This window comes from Dipodomys ordii, unplaced genomic scaffold (assembly GCF_000151885.1).
Source record: "Dipodomys ordii isolate 6190 unplaced genomic scaffold, Dord_2.0 Scaffold72, whole genome shotgun sequence".
In the NCBI taxonomy this organism is placed as follows: domain Eukaryota; kingdom Metazoa; phylum Chordata; class Mammalia; order Rodentia; family Heteromyidae; genus Dipodomys; species Dipodomys ordii.
The window spans coordinates 1,267,861-1,283,037 of record NW_012267288.1 but is presented as its reverse complement, the minus strand read 5'-3'; the positions used below and the strand labels follow the sequence as shown (position 1 = coordinate 1,283,037).

At 38.7% G+C, this 15,177-nt stretch overlaps 1 pseudogene; it reads right to left on the bottom strand.

Moving 5' to 3' along the window:
* Positions 1 to 609: 609 nt before the first annotated feature.
* LOC105991386 lies at positions 610 to 1,371 on the bottom strand (annotated as a pseudogene).
* Between the last annotated feature and the right edge of the window lie 13,806 nt (positions 1,372 to 15,177).

The window sequence follows — 15,177 nt, the reverse complement described above, 5'->3', positions numbered from 1 at the left end:
GGGCTAACAATGTTCAAGAGGAAGTGTACTCATTACCTCACTCATGTAACTGTAACCCTCTGTATAGTATCTTTACAATAAAAAATAAAAAAAAAGATACAAGAAACAGAATGAACTTAAAAATGAAAACAATAGGAATCATCTGAATAATTCTAGAAGTAAAATCTAAGAGAAGTCATTGGCAATCAATCTTCTCTAAAAGGAATACTAGAGAAAGACCTTCAGACTGAAACAAAATAATGCCAAAGAGGCCAGGCACTAGTAGATCACACCTGTAATCCTAGCTACTCAGGAGGCTGAGATCTGATGATCGAGGTTCAAAGCTAGTTAGGACAATAAAACCCATGCGACTCTTTCTCCAATTAATTACCAAAAAAATCTGGAAGTGAGCTATGGCTCAAGTGGTAGTTCTATCCTTGAACAAAAAGTTCAAGTACAATATCCAGGCCATGAGTTCAAGTCCCAGGACTGGCACACACTCACATACATACACAAAAACCCACACAGAATAATGACAAGGAGGATCAAAAGTGGCTGATAAATGGGTTTATATTTTTAAGTATGCATGCTTTTTTTGCTAGCATCACTATTTATTAACAGATCCAATTACAAAAATAGCATGACAGACACCTCAGTTCATCTTTCTAAGAAGCCTACTGACCTGTTCCTCCCTGATGCCAGCATCTCCACCTTCTACAAAGTGAGTGGTCTTCTTCATGCCACCTCATGGAGAAGATAACTTGAAGGGCCACAGGTAGTTACTTGCTTCCTTGAAGTGTTTTTCAACAGTATAGATCTCATTAAATAGATCCTCTATACAGATGATGCCATATTTACCAAGAGATCAAGCAACCAATGTACTATCTGTTAAGGCAATTTGCTTGTTACTGATTTTGTCATAACCATGCTTATAGATGAGCTCCTTTACGGACTTCAGGTTTGGGTATCCCCATGCAATATATGGTTCCACAATCTCAGCATCTTAATTTAAGCCTTATTGAACTTAATAAAGGTGCCATTGAAGATCTGGCAAAGGCAAAGAAGCTGCAACACCATACAGACCTTTGGATTCACACCACTGATACCTCTGATTCTGATGACAAATGCCAATTTAAGTACTGCAGGTACATAGAAACTGCCCACTTTTGTAGCCATTGTAGCCATTTGGATCTCAGTTCTGTACATTGCCTGTATTCCTTGTGATAATGCCTAGCTTTTTCATAGATGAAGTTTCTCCTTGTCTTTCAAAGCCTCTTCTGGGCACCTTTCTTTCTCAGGCACCTTAATTTCAGCTCAGCAAAATTCCTTCTTTCTCTTAAGGGTTTCTGGCACAGCAAGAACCTTCTTTTTATTCTCTTCAATACCCTCCATGGTTCCAGGTGGAAAAGAAGTAAATTATGTATACTTTTGTGTGTACTCTTCTGTTCTATTAATACTTTTAAACCTGAAGATTACACAAAGCAAGAACTGTAAGAGTGAATGCCTGTTTTATATATATATATATATGTATGTCAAATGCTTATGACAATAATAGCACAAAAGTGAGAGGAGAGGGACAGGGACAGGGATGGACAGAAATATAGCAATGTATAACATCGGCTCAGTTTGGGTGAAAGCCATCCCCAATATATTCACATCATGGCAGAAAGTCACATCTGACAGAAATTTAGCGACTGGGGCCCACAGATGCTTGCCAGAGCATACCTCTAATGGCATAAGAACCCACACCAAGATTCCCTCCCAAAAGTTCCACTTTCTCCCAAAGTGCCACCCTGGAGAGTAAATCCTTACTCACCGTGGACCCAAAAGGAACATAACCACACAATTAACTACATCCAAACCATAGCATTAGCCTACCTTACACTGCCACTGTCCACACAGAATGAGCAAGAAATGCAAAAATTATCATTGCTTACAAACCTGCATGTGTATCTCTGATCATTATCTCAATCTGCATCACTAGAAGTGACTTGATCTAAATGTATTATATATTGTCAAATTGTTCTCCAGAGACTTATTTGTACCAATTACCATTGCTACCACAGAATACCAACACAAAATATCATTTCATTAAAAAACAATCTTTTGGTGCCAGAAATGGCACATACCTAAAATCTTAACACTACAGAGAGTGAAGTAGAAGATTGTGAGTTCAAGCCAATCTGAGCTACATATTGAGACTATTGCTCATTTAAAAAAAAAAGGGGGGGCTGGGAAGTTGGCTCAGTGGTAGAGCGCTTGCCTTGCATGCCTGAGGCCCTGGGTTCGATTCCTCAGCACCACATAAGCAAAAAGAAAAAAGCCAGAAGTGGCGCTGTGACTCAAGTGGTAGAGCACTAGCCTTGAGCTGAAGAGCTGAGGGACAGTGCCCAGGCCCAGAGTTCAGGCCCCACGACCGGACCCCCCCCCAAAAAAAAAGAGTCTCATGAACTTCTCTCTCTGGGCTGCCTTCTAACTGCCATCCTCAGATCTCAGCTTACTGAGTAGCTACAGCTTTTTTATGTCAGAGTGTTTTGTTTCTTTGCTTTTGAGGTTTGCTTTTATTCTGAGTTTCTTATATATTTTGGAAACTAACCCCTTATCAGATGTATGTTTATATTTTCTCTTTTCCATTGTTCTACATGTGTGTTTTAATGACAATAGCATGCTATTTTGATTACCACAGCTCTGTAGTTTATTATGAAGTGTAATCCCTTCTACCTTGTAGTTTTTGCTCAATATGGCCTTAGCTATTTGTAGTATTTGGGGATTTCATACAAGTTTTAGGGTCATTTTTTTTTGTTCAATAAAGAATATTGTTGGTACTTTGATAAAGATTACATTGCATCTGTAGACTGCTTTGGGTAATAGAAGCATTTTCACAACACTAATTCTTTCAATCCATGAACACAGTATGTTTTGCTCTGAGTGTGTGTGCACGTGCATGTGTGTATATGCAGCTGTGTGTGTGTATGTGTGTGTGTGTGTGCTCTTTCTCTCATCAGTGTTTTACAATTTTCCTTGCAGAGATCAATCACCTCTGGTTAACTTTATTGTTTTGTAGCATTGTGTTGTTTATTTTGTTTGCAGCTATTGTGAATGGGATTGCTTTCTCCATTTCTCTTTTGTAAAATTTGATATTTGCATATAGCAAGCTTTTTGTATGCTTGTTTTGGATCCTGAAACTGAATTTATTTATTAGTTCTAATAGCTTTGGGTGGTATCTTTGGGTTGTCTTTTTTTTAATACTAGGGTTTGAGCTCAGGCCTCTGGGCTTGCTTTGTAAGCAAGCACTCCTATCATTTGAGCTACTCACCAAATCGAGTCTTTGGAATTGTCTATATGGAAGCTCCCACCTTGTACAATAGTGACAAATTGGCTTATTCTTTTCCAATTTGTATGCCTTTATTTTTTCTCTTGATAAAATTCTTCTTGTGAAATTCTAATCTCAATAATATGAAAGCTGTACTATTTCTGCCAACAATACTCTCCCTAGACTTTTACTTTCCTGGAAGCTTCCAAGATATTTATCTAGTACTTCTTAAATCTCAGAAAAAAAAAGCAAAACTCATCCTAAGGCACTTTGGCACCTTTTAGAATTTCTAACTACTTCCAATTTACACTGATCCAGTTCTGCATCCACATGTTATTAGATATCATTTCTTCTTAAAGTCAAAGATGGCGAGAAAGTAAAGTTATAGGAGGATGTTCTTTGTTTAGCATTTGAGATTATACCTCAAGAAGGACTAAGAAAATACATGACCCCTCCAACTTTCAATTATCATGCAAATGATACCTTTAGACAGAAATTATAGATAGCAGAGGACTACATATAAGCATATATTCTACCATATATTATACTGATAATTACAAAGCTGTGAAGCTTATCCTTGCCAGACCCCAGAGATAAATATACAGAATATGCTACTATTTTATTTTAAACTCAGACTTACAGAATATGGAACAAACATACACAAATCCTGTCTGAATTTACATGTAGTCCTTTGCAGAAGACTTCCTTTGGGTTTTCAGAGGGGAAAATATGCACTTTTTATTGTAGAAAATAGGAATATCATGATCCCCAAGGCTTGACTTTCATGTAATACATACCTAACTCTAGAAAACTGTCTTTTTTTATTGTGAAAATACTGTACAGAGGGGTTACAATTACATGGGCAAGATAATGAGTACATTTCTTATCAAGCATTGTAGCCTCCTCCTTTGTTTCCCCTTTCTATCCCTTCCCATCCTCCCCCCCTCCCTGTCCCCCACCCAATCCTCCTCCTCCCCTCATCAAAGTTGTAAAGTTCGTTTTCGACATAACGACTTGTACATCTCATTGTTGCAATGGGTCCACCTGTATCCCTATTTAAACGATTTGCTTTTCCCCTTCCCCTCCACAAATTATACCTACCTCAAATACAGTGAACGCAGGGGTTATACAGTGGGGGAGGGACATACAAAACAACAAAGAAATAATCTTATAAATGTGTTAGAAGCAATCGCATGAAAGAAAAAAAAGCATTTGAATACATATCTTAGGGTTCATTTCCCTAACATCACCTTATCTGACCTTTTCTGCTTGACTCAGACATATACTAGTTATTGCAAATAAGGGAAACCATGGGACCTATGTTTCTTTGGACCTGGTTTACTTAACTTAATATAATTTTTTCCAGGTTTTTCCATTTCCTAACAAATGGGGCAATGTCATTCTTTCTGATGGAGGCATAGAATTCCATTGTGTATATATACCATATTTTCTTTATCCATTCATCTACTGAGGGGCATCTGGGAGAAAATTGTCTTTTAAGATTGCGGTAGTTTGGGGATACAAGCACAGCTCAATTGGTAGAATGCTTACCTTGTAAGCATGAAGCCCTGTTTCATTCATCAGCACCACAAAACAAACCTTTTCTTTCTATAATTTGGTATCAGATATTTGTTATAGTAACAGAAACTTAGTATTACAAGGACTCTTTATACTAGAAAGTATAGCAGTATCAGTACTAGCACAGACAGAAAATCATTTCAATTTGATTTATCAGTCCATAAACAGGCTTAAGTCATCTGATTTGTAATATAAAAGGTGCCTGTCACTTTGTAAATAAGTTTTCATTTTCTTTACTATCCTTTCAAAAGTTAACTCATGAGAGGATACTTATTTCCTAATTTTCATTAACAATGACTAGTCTTCATTCTAATCTCTGATGACTGCATTCTGACTTCATGTTAACTTCTGATATAATAAAATAAGGATATTATGAGAATACTGCTAAAAAGTCTTGGTTGTTCCCAAGTTTAGGACTTGAATTGCTGCAATTTTACAATTATGCTTTGTTTCTTTTTCTCCCAAGAGTTAAGATCGTGACTTTCATTTTAATCCACATGGAAATTTGAAGTCTTCCACTCAGAGCAACTTCTGATTTGTGCTATGGGGAAGTCAGACTAGTCAATGGCATGTTTCAGTGATCTTTAATTGCATGTCTGACTATGTTTGCAAATAAGACTCATTGTAGTCTTGGCTTATTAAATAAATTTTCTTATTTTACCTTTCTCAGAGAAGGTGCATCTGGGAACTGTGGAATTTGAATCCAAGTGATTACACTTCAAAGATTTGCTATCTGGGTTACAATTACAAAAATCCAATAATACAGTTTATTATCTCCTATTTCAAGTCTTTGACTTATAATCCTATAGATTGCTGTCCTGATTTATTCCCCAGATTGCTCTAAACAGGGCAGCATCGGTAATCTTCATTTACAAATTACTGCATCTTGTTGTCAGTATCTTCTAAAATATTATTCTCAGCATATGTGATTCATGAAGACAGGCAGATGGTAAATTTCCCTTTGGCAAAATGCATTCCAACTCTTCCATTCTGTTGTCCTTTTGCAAGTTCTTACTGTCAGGAGTGCTTATTCTTAAGGAATTAGGTTATTTGCAATAACTAGTATATGTCTGGGACAAGCAGAAAAGGTCAAAAGCTATGCACATATGACCAGATAAGATGAAGTTAAGCAAAATGAACCCCAAGATAAGGCTCAAATGGTTTTCCTTTCTTGCTATTGTTTCTAACATATTTATAAGATGATTTCTTTGTTACTTTGTATGTCCCTCCCCCACGGTATAACTCCAGTTTTCACTGTATTTGATGCTGGTATAATTTGGGGAGGGGAAGTGAAAAAACAAATTGCTTAAATAGGGATACAGGTTGACCCATTGCAACAATTAGATGTACAAGACTTTATGTCGAAAAACGAACTTTACAACTTTGGGGGGGTAAGGAGGGAGGGGGGAGATGGGAAGGGGAAACAAAGGAGGAGGCAACAATGCTTGATAAGAAATGTACTCATTACCTTGCTCATGTAACTGTAACCCCTCTGTACAGTATTTTCCCAATAAAAAAAACTTATTTAAAAAAAGAGTATGCTAGGTTAAAGAGAGAAGACAGATCCATTCCTCTTGGTTATAGTTCAGTTACATTCAAAGGAACCATAGATCACTGAGATGTTGAAGGTCACACAAATGCCAGCTTGTAGTATATGCTCTCTTCATTTGTTCCAAACAGCTACTGTTATGCATTTAGCTGGCAAATTAAAACATGCCCTGCACTGGTGGGTCACTAAAAGCCCATCTGGGGCGCCGGTGGCTCACACCTGTAATCCTAGCTACTCAGGAGGCTGAGATCTGAGGATTGCGGTTCAAAGCCAGCCCGGGCAGGACAACGCCCAAGCCCAGAGTTCAAGCCCCACGACAAAAAAAAAAAGCCCCTCTGACTGTCTCCATTAGTTACTATTTCACACACAATGGAGCCAGAGACTCAGGAAGATCTCTGTGTCTACTAAATGATGGCATGAGAAGTTTGAAGAAAAAAAAATAAGCAATTATAAACTTTCACCATCTAAAGAAACCTCATTTATTTAGAAATGCCCCTTTGGAGTCAAGGCTTCCCTGTTGCTTTTCTGATTTTGTGACACAAAAGAGATGAAGAATGTACATACATATGAGCTATTATTATTAACTCTGTCTCAGGCCAGGAAACTTCCTTTGGTGACCTCCTGGACCTTTGTCCAAGCTTCAACAAAACCAAAATAGAGGGTTCTATGACTTTCCAACAGAAGAAAACTGCACCCCTAACCATCTTTATGAAAACTTCTGTTCAGTTCTTGATTAACTTCCAAACCCATTAACAAATGACTAATTTGGTGATAATAGGCTTGAAGATGAAAACATTTCAGGAGGGTATCTCTAATTTAAAGTCTTCATTTCTCCTTTCTCCTCCTTTCTCCCTTCTTTTCTGCCCCCTTTCACTTGCAACAACAAGCATGAAATCTAAATATTCTTCAAGATGCAATTTTAAACGTTGCACAGAAACAACCAAACCACAGTTGACAAGAGCAGTCAGCCGAAACTCAATAATTAGTGGAAAGAAGTAACCTAGCTATAAGAACTTTCAGAGAACCAGATGAACTGCCTCCTTCATGTTCTTATCCCTCAGGACCTGTGTCTGTGCTCAGGGTCCCAAGTGCATGACTTTCAGTCACAACTCTGAGATGGAAGCGCCAAGAAAATACAACCAGGTGCTTGGAAGGTGGCTCAGTGGTAGAGCGCTTGCCTTGCATGCCTGAGGCCCTGGGTTCGATTCCTCAGCACCACATAAGCAAAAAGAAAAAAGCCAGAAGTGGCGCTGTGGCTCAAGTGGTAGGGCGCTAGCCTTGAGCTGAAGAGCTGAGGGACAGCGCCCAGGCTCAGAGTTCAGGCCCCACGACTGGACCCCCCCCCAAAAAAGAAAATACAACCAAACACCACCCAGCAGTAACAAACACTGACATTTCTTTGTGGTGTGAAGTGCAGATATTCAAACAGGCTAAGAATTCTAATGTTGTGACCAAGGTACCTTGGTTTGGAAATGGGTCCTACCAAAAAAAAAAAAAGTGACTCTAGCCTTTGTTGAGAAGTTCCTTCCATGGGTCTAATTTTCTATTCTGTTTTCTCTCCTTTTCTTATAATGCTTTTAACATCAATAGACCCACCTTTGACCACTCAGGATGCAAAGTGCACAACTCCAAGAGGCATCACAAAGGTGCACATCAGAGTCCTCATGGATTGTGCTCACACACATCGGTACATGCCACACTGCCCAGAAGGCAGTGAGAACAATGAGCAGGCATTTGTACCAACCAATGGTAAACCCAAAGGTCAATAAGGATTAGAGAGGATAAATAGACAAGGGACAAGAATGTAGACTACAGAAAAGAAAACTTGAATTGTGTTATATAATGTGGAAATCATTCTCTGTGTTCTGTCTCTTTTGATCCTCAGAAGAATCCCAAGAATTTGGAGTCATGCCATCACTCAGGAGGAAACAGAGACCAGTGAAGTTTAGAAACTTGCTCAGTGTCAAACATCCAGGACTTGATGAGCTAAGAACTTGAATTTAAATGTCTAAATCTATATTTTTAGCATTATTGACCACATCGTATCACCTAATATGTAAATTGGGAGAGAAACAAAAAGATCAGCCACAATCTACATAATCACCACAAGGCATCAAGGAAGCATTTAGTTAAATAAGATGGAGGGGATCTTTCTTTTAGGAAACTTGCAAGGGGGAGGAACTGATTAAAGTTCCTAAGATGTTCCAAGTAGACGGATCCTTACATTTTATTCTTATTTTGAGATTACCACTCATTTTGAGGTCTCTGCTTATGTTGTTCACAAATGAACATGTTGAATACCTTGCCTCTCACATATAGCTTTACAGTGAAATAAGATGAGTAAATCAGAAATACCTGACTTATTCTAGCCTCTGCTTCCCTACCTTAGCAAAGAAGCATGTATTGTAAGGGCCTATCAACCACACATTACAATGGATCCTTCCAGAAAAGTTGGGCAGTGGAAGGAAGTACTTACAGAGGGACATGGGATACTGGAAGGAGAAGAATCACCCAAAAGCTAGAAGAATCTGGTGTTATTGTCAGTGAGTGATTTGTCTCGCTTCGGTGCCTCTGAACTTCAAAGCATATGTCTCTGGTATGTATGGTGAGCCAGATCTTGAGACCCCGTGTTCCCACCATCTTTTGTTAGCTCACAGTCACAACTGTTATAACTCTATCTTTATAATTCCAACTTGTATTCCAACAGTATAAAGTTTCATGCCTAATTTATTTTCCTCATTTCTACCCAACAGCAATCAACATCATAGTTCATATTTTAACAGTTCTATGGTAAAATAGAGTAAGGCACGTTGTTTGTTGGTGTGAGAACTTACATTTTATTATCCATTGAGTACTGACTTTTAGAAGAGGATAGTCAGTATTTCCCAAGTTAAGGCTGGTGAATGTCCGAACTTGATGTTAAAAAGCAAATAAACAAGCTGGGCTCCAGTAGCTCACAACTGTAATCCTAGCTACTCGGGAGGCTGAAATCTGAGGATCATGGTTCAAAGCCAGGAAAGACTGTGAGAATCTTATCTCCAAAAAACCATCCGAAAACTGGAAGTGGCACTGTGGCACAAGTGGTAGAGTGCTAGCCTTGAGCTAAAGAGCTCAGGGATAGCGCCCAGGCCCAGAGTTCAAGCCCCATGACCGACCAAAAAAAAAAGTAGATATACAAAACATGCATGTGAAATGCAAATTTCAGATAAAAAAATAAATGATTGTTCTGTTCGATATGTACTTGTGCACAGACTCAATCAGATTAAAAAATAAGGGAATGTTAAGAATGCCTCTTAAAGAGCACATATTCTTGCCAGGTACTTGGCTCATGCCTGTGATCCTAACTACTCAGGAAGCTAAGATCTAAGAATCACAGTTAGAAGCCAGCCGGGAAAGAAATATCTGTGATACTCCTATCTCCAATTAACCTCCAAAAAGCCAGAAGTGGAGTTGTGGTTCTACAGGTAGAACACTAACTTTGAGCACAAAAGCTCAGGGAAAATACCTCAGCCATGAATTCAAGCCCCAAGACACACACACACACACACACACACACACACACACACACACACACACAGCCCAGAAATATCATTGCAGGCAGCTTTAGAAAATACAACTTGCTACATACTCAATTCCATTACTCTTCCCCTTAGTGAATATTCATCATTTAAATATTGCTTCAAACATTACTTCCTCTGGGAAGACTTTCCCATCCAGCTATAAGTTTTCCCTTGTCCATAAACTTCTGCTTCCTCATAATACTTGTGTGTGTGTGTGTGTGTGTATGAAAGTAGTGGGGCTTGAACTAAAACACATTTTTATATTCAGCTTTTTGCTGTGTAGTTGGAGATAAGAGTCTCAGGTTTATCTGCCTAAGCTGGCTTCAAACCATAATCCTCATATCTCAGTCTCCTGAGTAGCTAGGATTACAGATGTAAGCCACCAGCACCCATAATGCTTTGACTTAACTGTTGTGGAAGATACATGAAAAAGAGATTTTTCTGATTTTCCAATAGTGGCATTTTCAGGGCAGTGCATTCCACCTGCATATAGGAGACACGCCACCAATATTCATCAGTGCTTAAACAAAACACATCAGGATCTAGACATACACCAGAGTAAGATACCATAGCTGAAGTTAATTGCAGTGGAGCTGTGAATTGCTACTGTGAACTTAAAATTTAAATAAATGCTATTCTTCTTTATTCTATATCCGAATAGTCTCCAACAAAGAGTTAGAAAAGAAAACAAAGGAAAAGAAAAAATAAAAAAGAAAGGAAAATACATCAAAAGGCATTACTTGAAATATTTTATTCATTAACATTTTTATTAGCATATGTTTGTTTTTTCAGGTTTTTAAAATGCTTTTAGTTACTTGAAAATCTTCACTGTATTCTCAAAGAACTATCTGGATCCTTTGGTAATATTAGGGTACTATAAACTTGAGAGAGGAAAAAATAACTTTCATAATATAAATAATCAAACACAGATGTAGTTCATATTTGAGAGGGAACTGAATTACTGCTACTGACAATTTTAGATTTGTATCTGCTCCATTTCTAGATGCAGAAAAGGAGACTAAGTGAGGTTTTGCCTATCAGTTCATTTTTTCTGAGAAACAAAGCACGCCAAACATATTTCTTTGCAACAATGATTTAATTAACTTAGCATTCTGCTGTTATCTGGGCATGAAATGATCTACTCTCTCAACTTGCCCAGGACAGAACCAGGCTTTTCATCAGAGCCCAGGCCTATGATGGAAAACTTGCAATGCTAAAATCCTGAACATCCCAGCAAGCCCAAATGAGGTACTCAGCCTACTGAGTCAGTTCTGTTGAGTTCAGTTCATCTGATACTACTGGGATCAGGAAATACTTACAGTCAACTAATGGTTAGCTGAGAGAGTCTCACATGACAAGCAGTCAGAAGGCTGGCTAAGGCATCTTAGTTATCCATGTCCTTCATCCTGTTGCAAAATAGCTCAGGCTTATTTCAATGCTGATTTTAGTTTCAAATGCAGCAGGAAAGTTCCAATGAAAAACAATTTAAGCTTCTGCTTGTAGTATATTGTAATTGTCCATTGACAAAGCAAGTGACCAAGCACAAATTCAAGTGTTAGAAATATAAGCTCCGTTTCTAGGGGACACAGCTGAAAAATATGCACATGCAAAAGGGTGTGTATAGAGAATAGAGAGACAAAGAATCTGTGGCCATTTGTGCTATCTATCACATAAAGCTATTTGACTAAAAGAGATTGCTGGGACTTTGTATTACAAATCCCACGCTCTTCTCACTGTAGTTCACTGACACTTCAGGATGAAGCAACAAAAATATAAATTAGTTCAACTAACTATTTTAAGACCATGAGCATATCTATAAGTTAACATCTGACGGGCTCCCATCTCTCATATTTTCTTTCCTCTGATCTCTGATGCTGCTTTGACTTCTTATTCCTGCACCTGTCACTGTTTGAAGAGACAAAGGGCAGGAGTAGGAAAGAGAACAATGGAAGATGAAAAATAACTATATATGAAGATACTATCAGGAAATTCACTGAAAAGGATTGAACAATGGGGATAGAAGAGATGGTGAAAGAAAGATCAATTCCTAAGGTTAATCTAACTAAATTACAACATATGCACAAGTGAATTACCAGGGTGAAACTCCTATGTTTGATGAATAGTCACTGAAAGAATGAAAACTGAATAACAGGGGGGAAAAAAAAACAGGCTACATTGGGAGGTAGGTCCCAACAGTAGGGGGTAGGGCCAATCAAGAGAATGAATGAGGGTGAATACATTTAAAGTACTTTAGATCATACATAAAAATAGAACCATGAAACCTGTTGAAACTGTGTTAAGAAATAGAAGAGGGAATGATAGAGAGATGGAGAGAGTGGAGTCTGATGGAGTACATTTTAAATGTCACAATGCTGGGTGGCAGCAGCTCACATACCTGGATCTACCTCCTGACATCTGACATCTGAGAATCACAGTTTGAAGCCAGCCCAGGCAGGAAAGTCTTTCATCTCCAATTAACCACCACAAGAAAAAAAAAAAAAAGGAAAGAAAAAGAAAATCCAGAAGTGGGGATGTATCTAAATTGATAGAGTGCTAGCTTTGAGCAAAAAAGCTGAGGGACAGTGCTCAGGCCCTGAGGCCAAGCCCCAATACTGGCATACACACACACACACACACACACACACACACACACACACACACACACGTCACAATGAACAATTAGCATATGCTTGTACAATTAATATGCTGATTTTGAAAAGGAAAGGAAAAACGATCTTGGGGATGGGATAACAAGCAATTGACCAGGTTTACGATGAGGCCTTGAGGAAATGGGTGGATCATGTTAGCAATAACCGGGAAAAAATTACTTTTAGAGAGAAATCTGGGCGAATGGAAGGACTTGTAGGAAAAGGCATGGCTTCCAGTGGCTTTCTAGTAATACGTGTGTAGATCATGAGAAAAGTTAAAGCTAGCCGTGTATCTGTGTTCACTAAATCCACAGTCACTCCTCCAGAAGATGAGGGCTATGGGCTGGTGGCAGAGGTCACCACTGCTTGAGTTTCTAATTAGGAGAGAGAAGCCCATTCTGTTTGGACTCCCCTGCCTTCTCCCCTGACCAAAGCTTAGGAATCAGGATGTAAGAGACTTTTCTGAAGCACCCAAACTATACCCTGTGCCATGTTCAAGAGAGGCCTAGTGGGTTGGGGTGTAGCTCAGTAGTAGAGTGCTTGCCTTGCACATTTGAGGTTCTAAATTCAATGTCTAGTACTGAAAAAGAAAAGAAAAAAATGGTAGTTTTAATGCTAGGGCTGTAGCTCAAGTGGTAAAGCTCCAGTCTTGCAAGCTCAAGGCCCTTATGTTAAACCTACATACTGAAAGTTTAAAAAACAAAACAAAAAACAAACTAGGCCATTGAAATGTGTGATCTCATAGAATGGTCAAACAGACTAAACCAGATGTGAGGCCCGAATAGATCTCCAAATGGGAAGTCAATGGGAGATGAGCTGTTCCTGTCAATGGGAGTCGCTCATCCTACCAATCTGCAGGAAGGTCATACAAGGAAGCTCCTAAAACCTGTCACTTAAAGGTGGGCAAGTAGCCTGGGTCACTAACACATACCCTTTGGCTTCCTGCTTCTGTCTCCCAGTGGGGCTTCCAATGGATGACCATTTAATATTGACTCTACTCAGTCTGGGTAATCCTTTTCAATCCTGACTCCTCCCCACACCCAAAGAATACTTTCCTTCTGCCTCAGTACCATCTGACAAGCTTTTACTATCTTCACATAGCAAGGACTGGAAGGTAAACACTCTGCCTGTCATGCAGACTTTCACACTAGTTTTTAAAATATGATTTTTGCACCTTAACTCTGACTTTTAAAATTCAGTATCAATGAATTTACAACATTTTCTCTGAGTCTTCTGTGCTAGCACAAGAGCAATAGGTACCTTAAGTACAGATCTTAGCAGAGATAGTCACTAATGCAATATAGTCAGTCTACTATATATCCACAAGTCCCATGTCTGCAGGTTGAGCCAATCTGAGATTTAAAATGTTAGAAAAAAAATAAACTGAACCTGTTCTAAACATCTAGGGATTGTCTTCTTTTATTCCCTAAGCAGTGTAATCAACTAGTTCTATACTAATTCTATTAGATATTATATGTTATCTAGAAATGACTTAAACTATACAAAAAGATGTATGTGGATTATATGTGAATATTATGGCATCTTACATAAGAGACTGGAGCATCTGCAGATTTTTACATCCACAGGGGTCCTGGAATCAATCCCCCATGGATACCAAGGGACAACTGTACCAGAAAAAATGCATCTGTTCATATACAAAAATAGTGTCCTACCCAAATGAGAAAACAAGGCCAAAGGTGGAGTCCTGGGAAACATGAACACTTCAGATTCTGGCAGAGACTAGAGAAGAAAGAAAATGGATGTACAGAATCCAGTCCCAGAGTAGAATTTACAAATACAGCAGTGTTGCTGTCATGCAGAAAAACAAAGGTTGCAACATGTCCGTTGGTTTTTGGCACTCCCTATTTAACCCTTGTCTCAGGGGAGGAAGCAATTTTTATATGGAAACAGAGAGATGAATTTCAATCTTAGCTTCCCTACCCCACCCAGTACATATGTAACCTTATAGTTAGGTTCTGGATCACAAGATCAAGGCCAGCCTATACTACATAAAATAAAAACAAAGCAACAACAACAAAAAAAAGGAAAACCAAAAAACTACTCCCTTTAAGTTACAAGTTACAGTCCTCAGACCAGAAGCATCAGCAGTAACCTAGTAGTAACCTAATAGAAATGTGCATTTGTGAGCCCTTACCCCATCTACACAATGAGAAGCTTGGTGGGGGGGAGGAGTGGGTCCAATGAATAATACTTTGCTAGCCTCCCAGGGATCTCTGATGCACACTGATACTAAAGAATCCCTATGTTGCACAATTGGAATAATGTGGAAAATACATTAAAATGCAAAGAAACAAGGACAGTGCTGCCAGTGTGGAGTAGATCTCCAATCAATGTCACCTCTGTCCCTGTACTTTTTCCTCAATTGGCTCTTCCTTTCTCAATCCACCAATCTTTTCCCTTGTCTCTCAGCAAGTCCCTCTCCCTCTCTCTCTCCTTCCTTCCCCATCACAAAGAAACACTCAACACACTTAACCCTCGTAGGCCAATTATTGACAATATGGTCCACATGGTGATGAAAGAACCAATTAG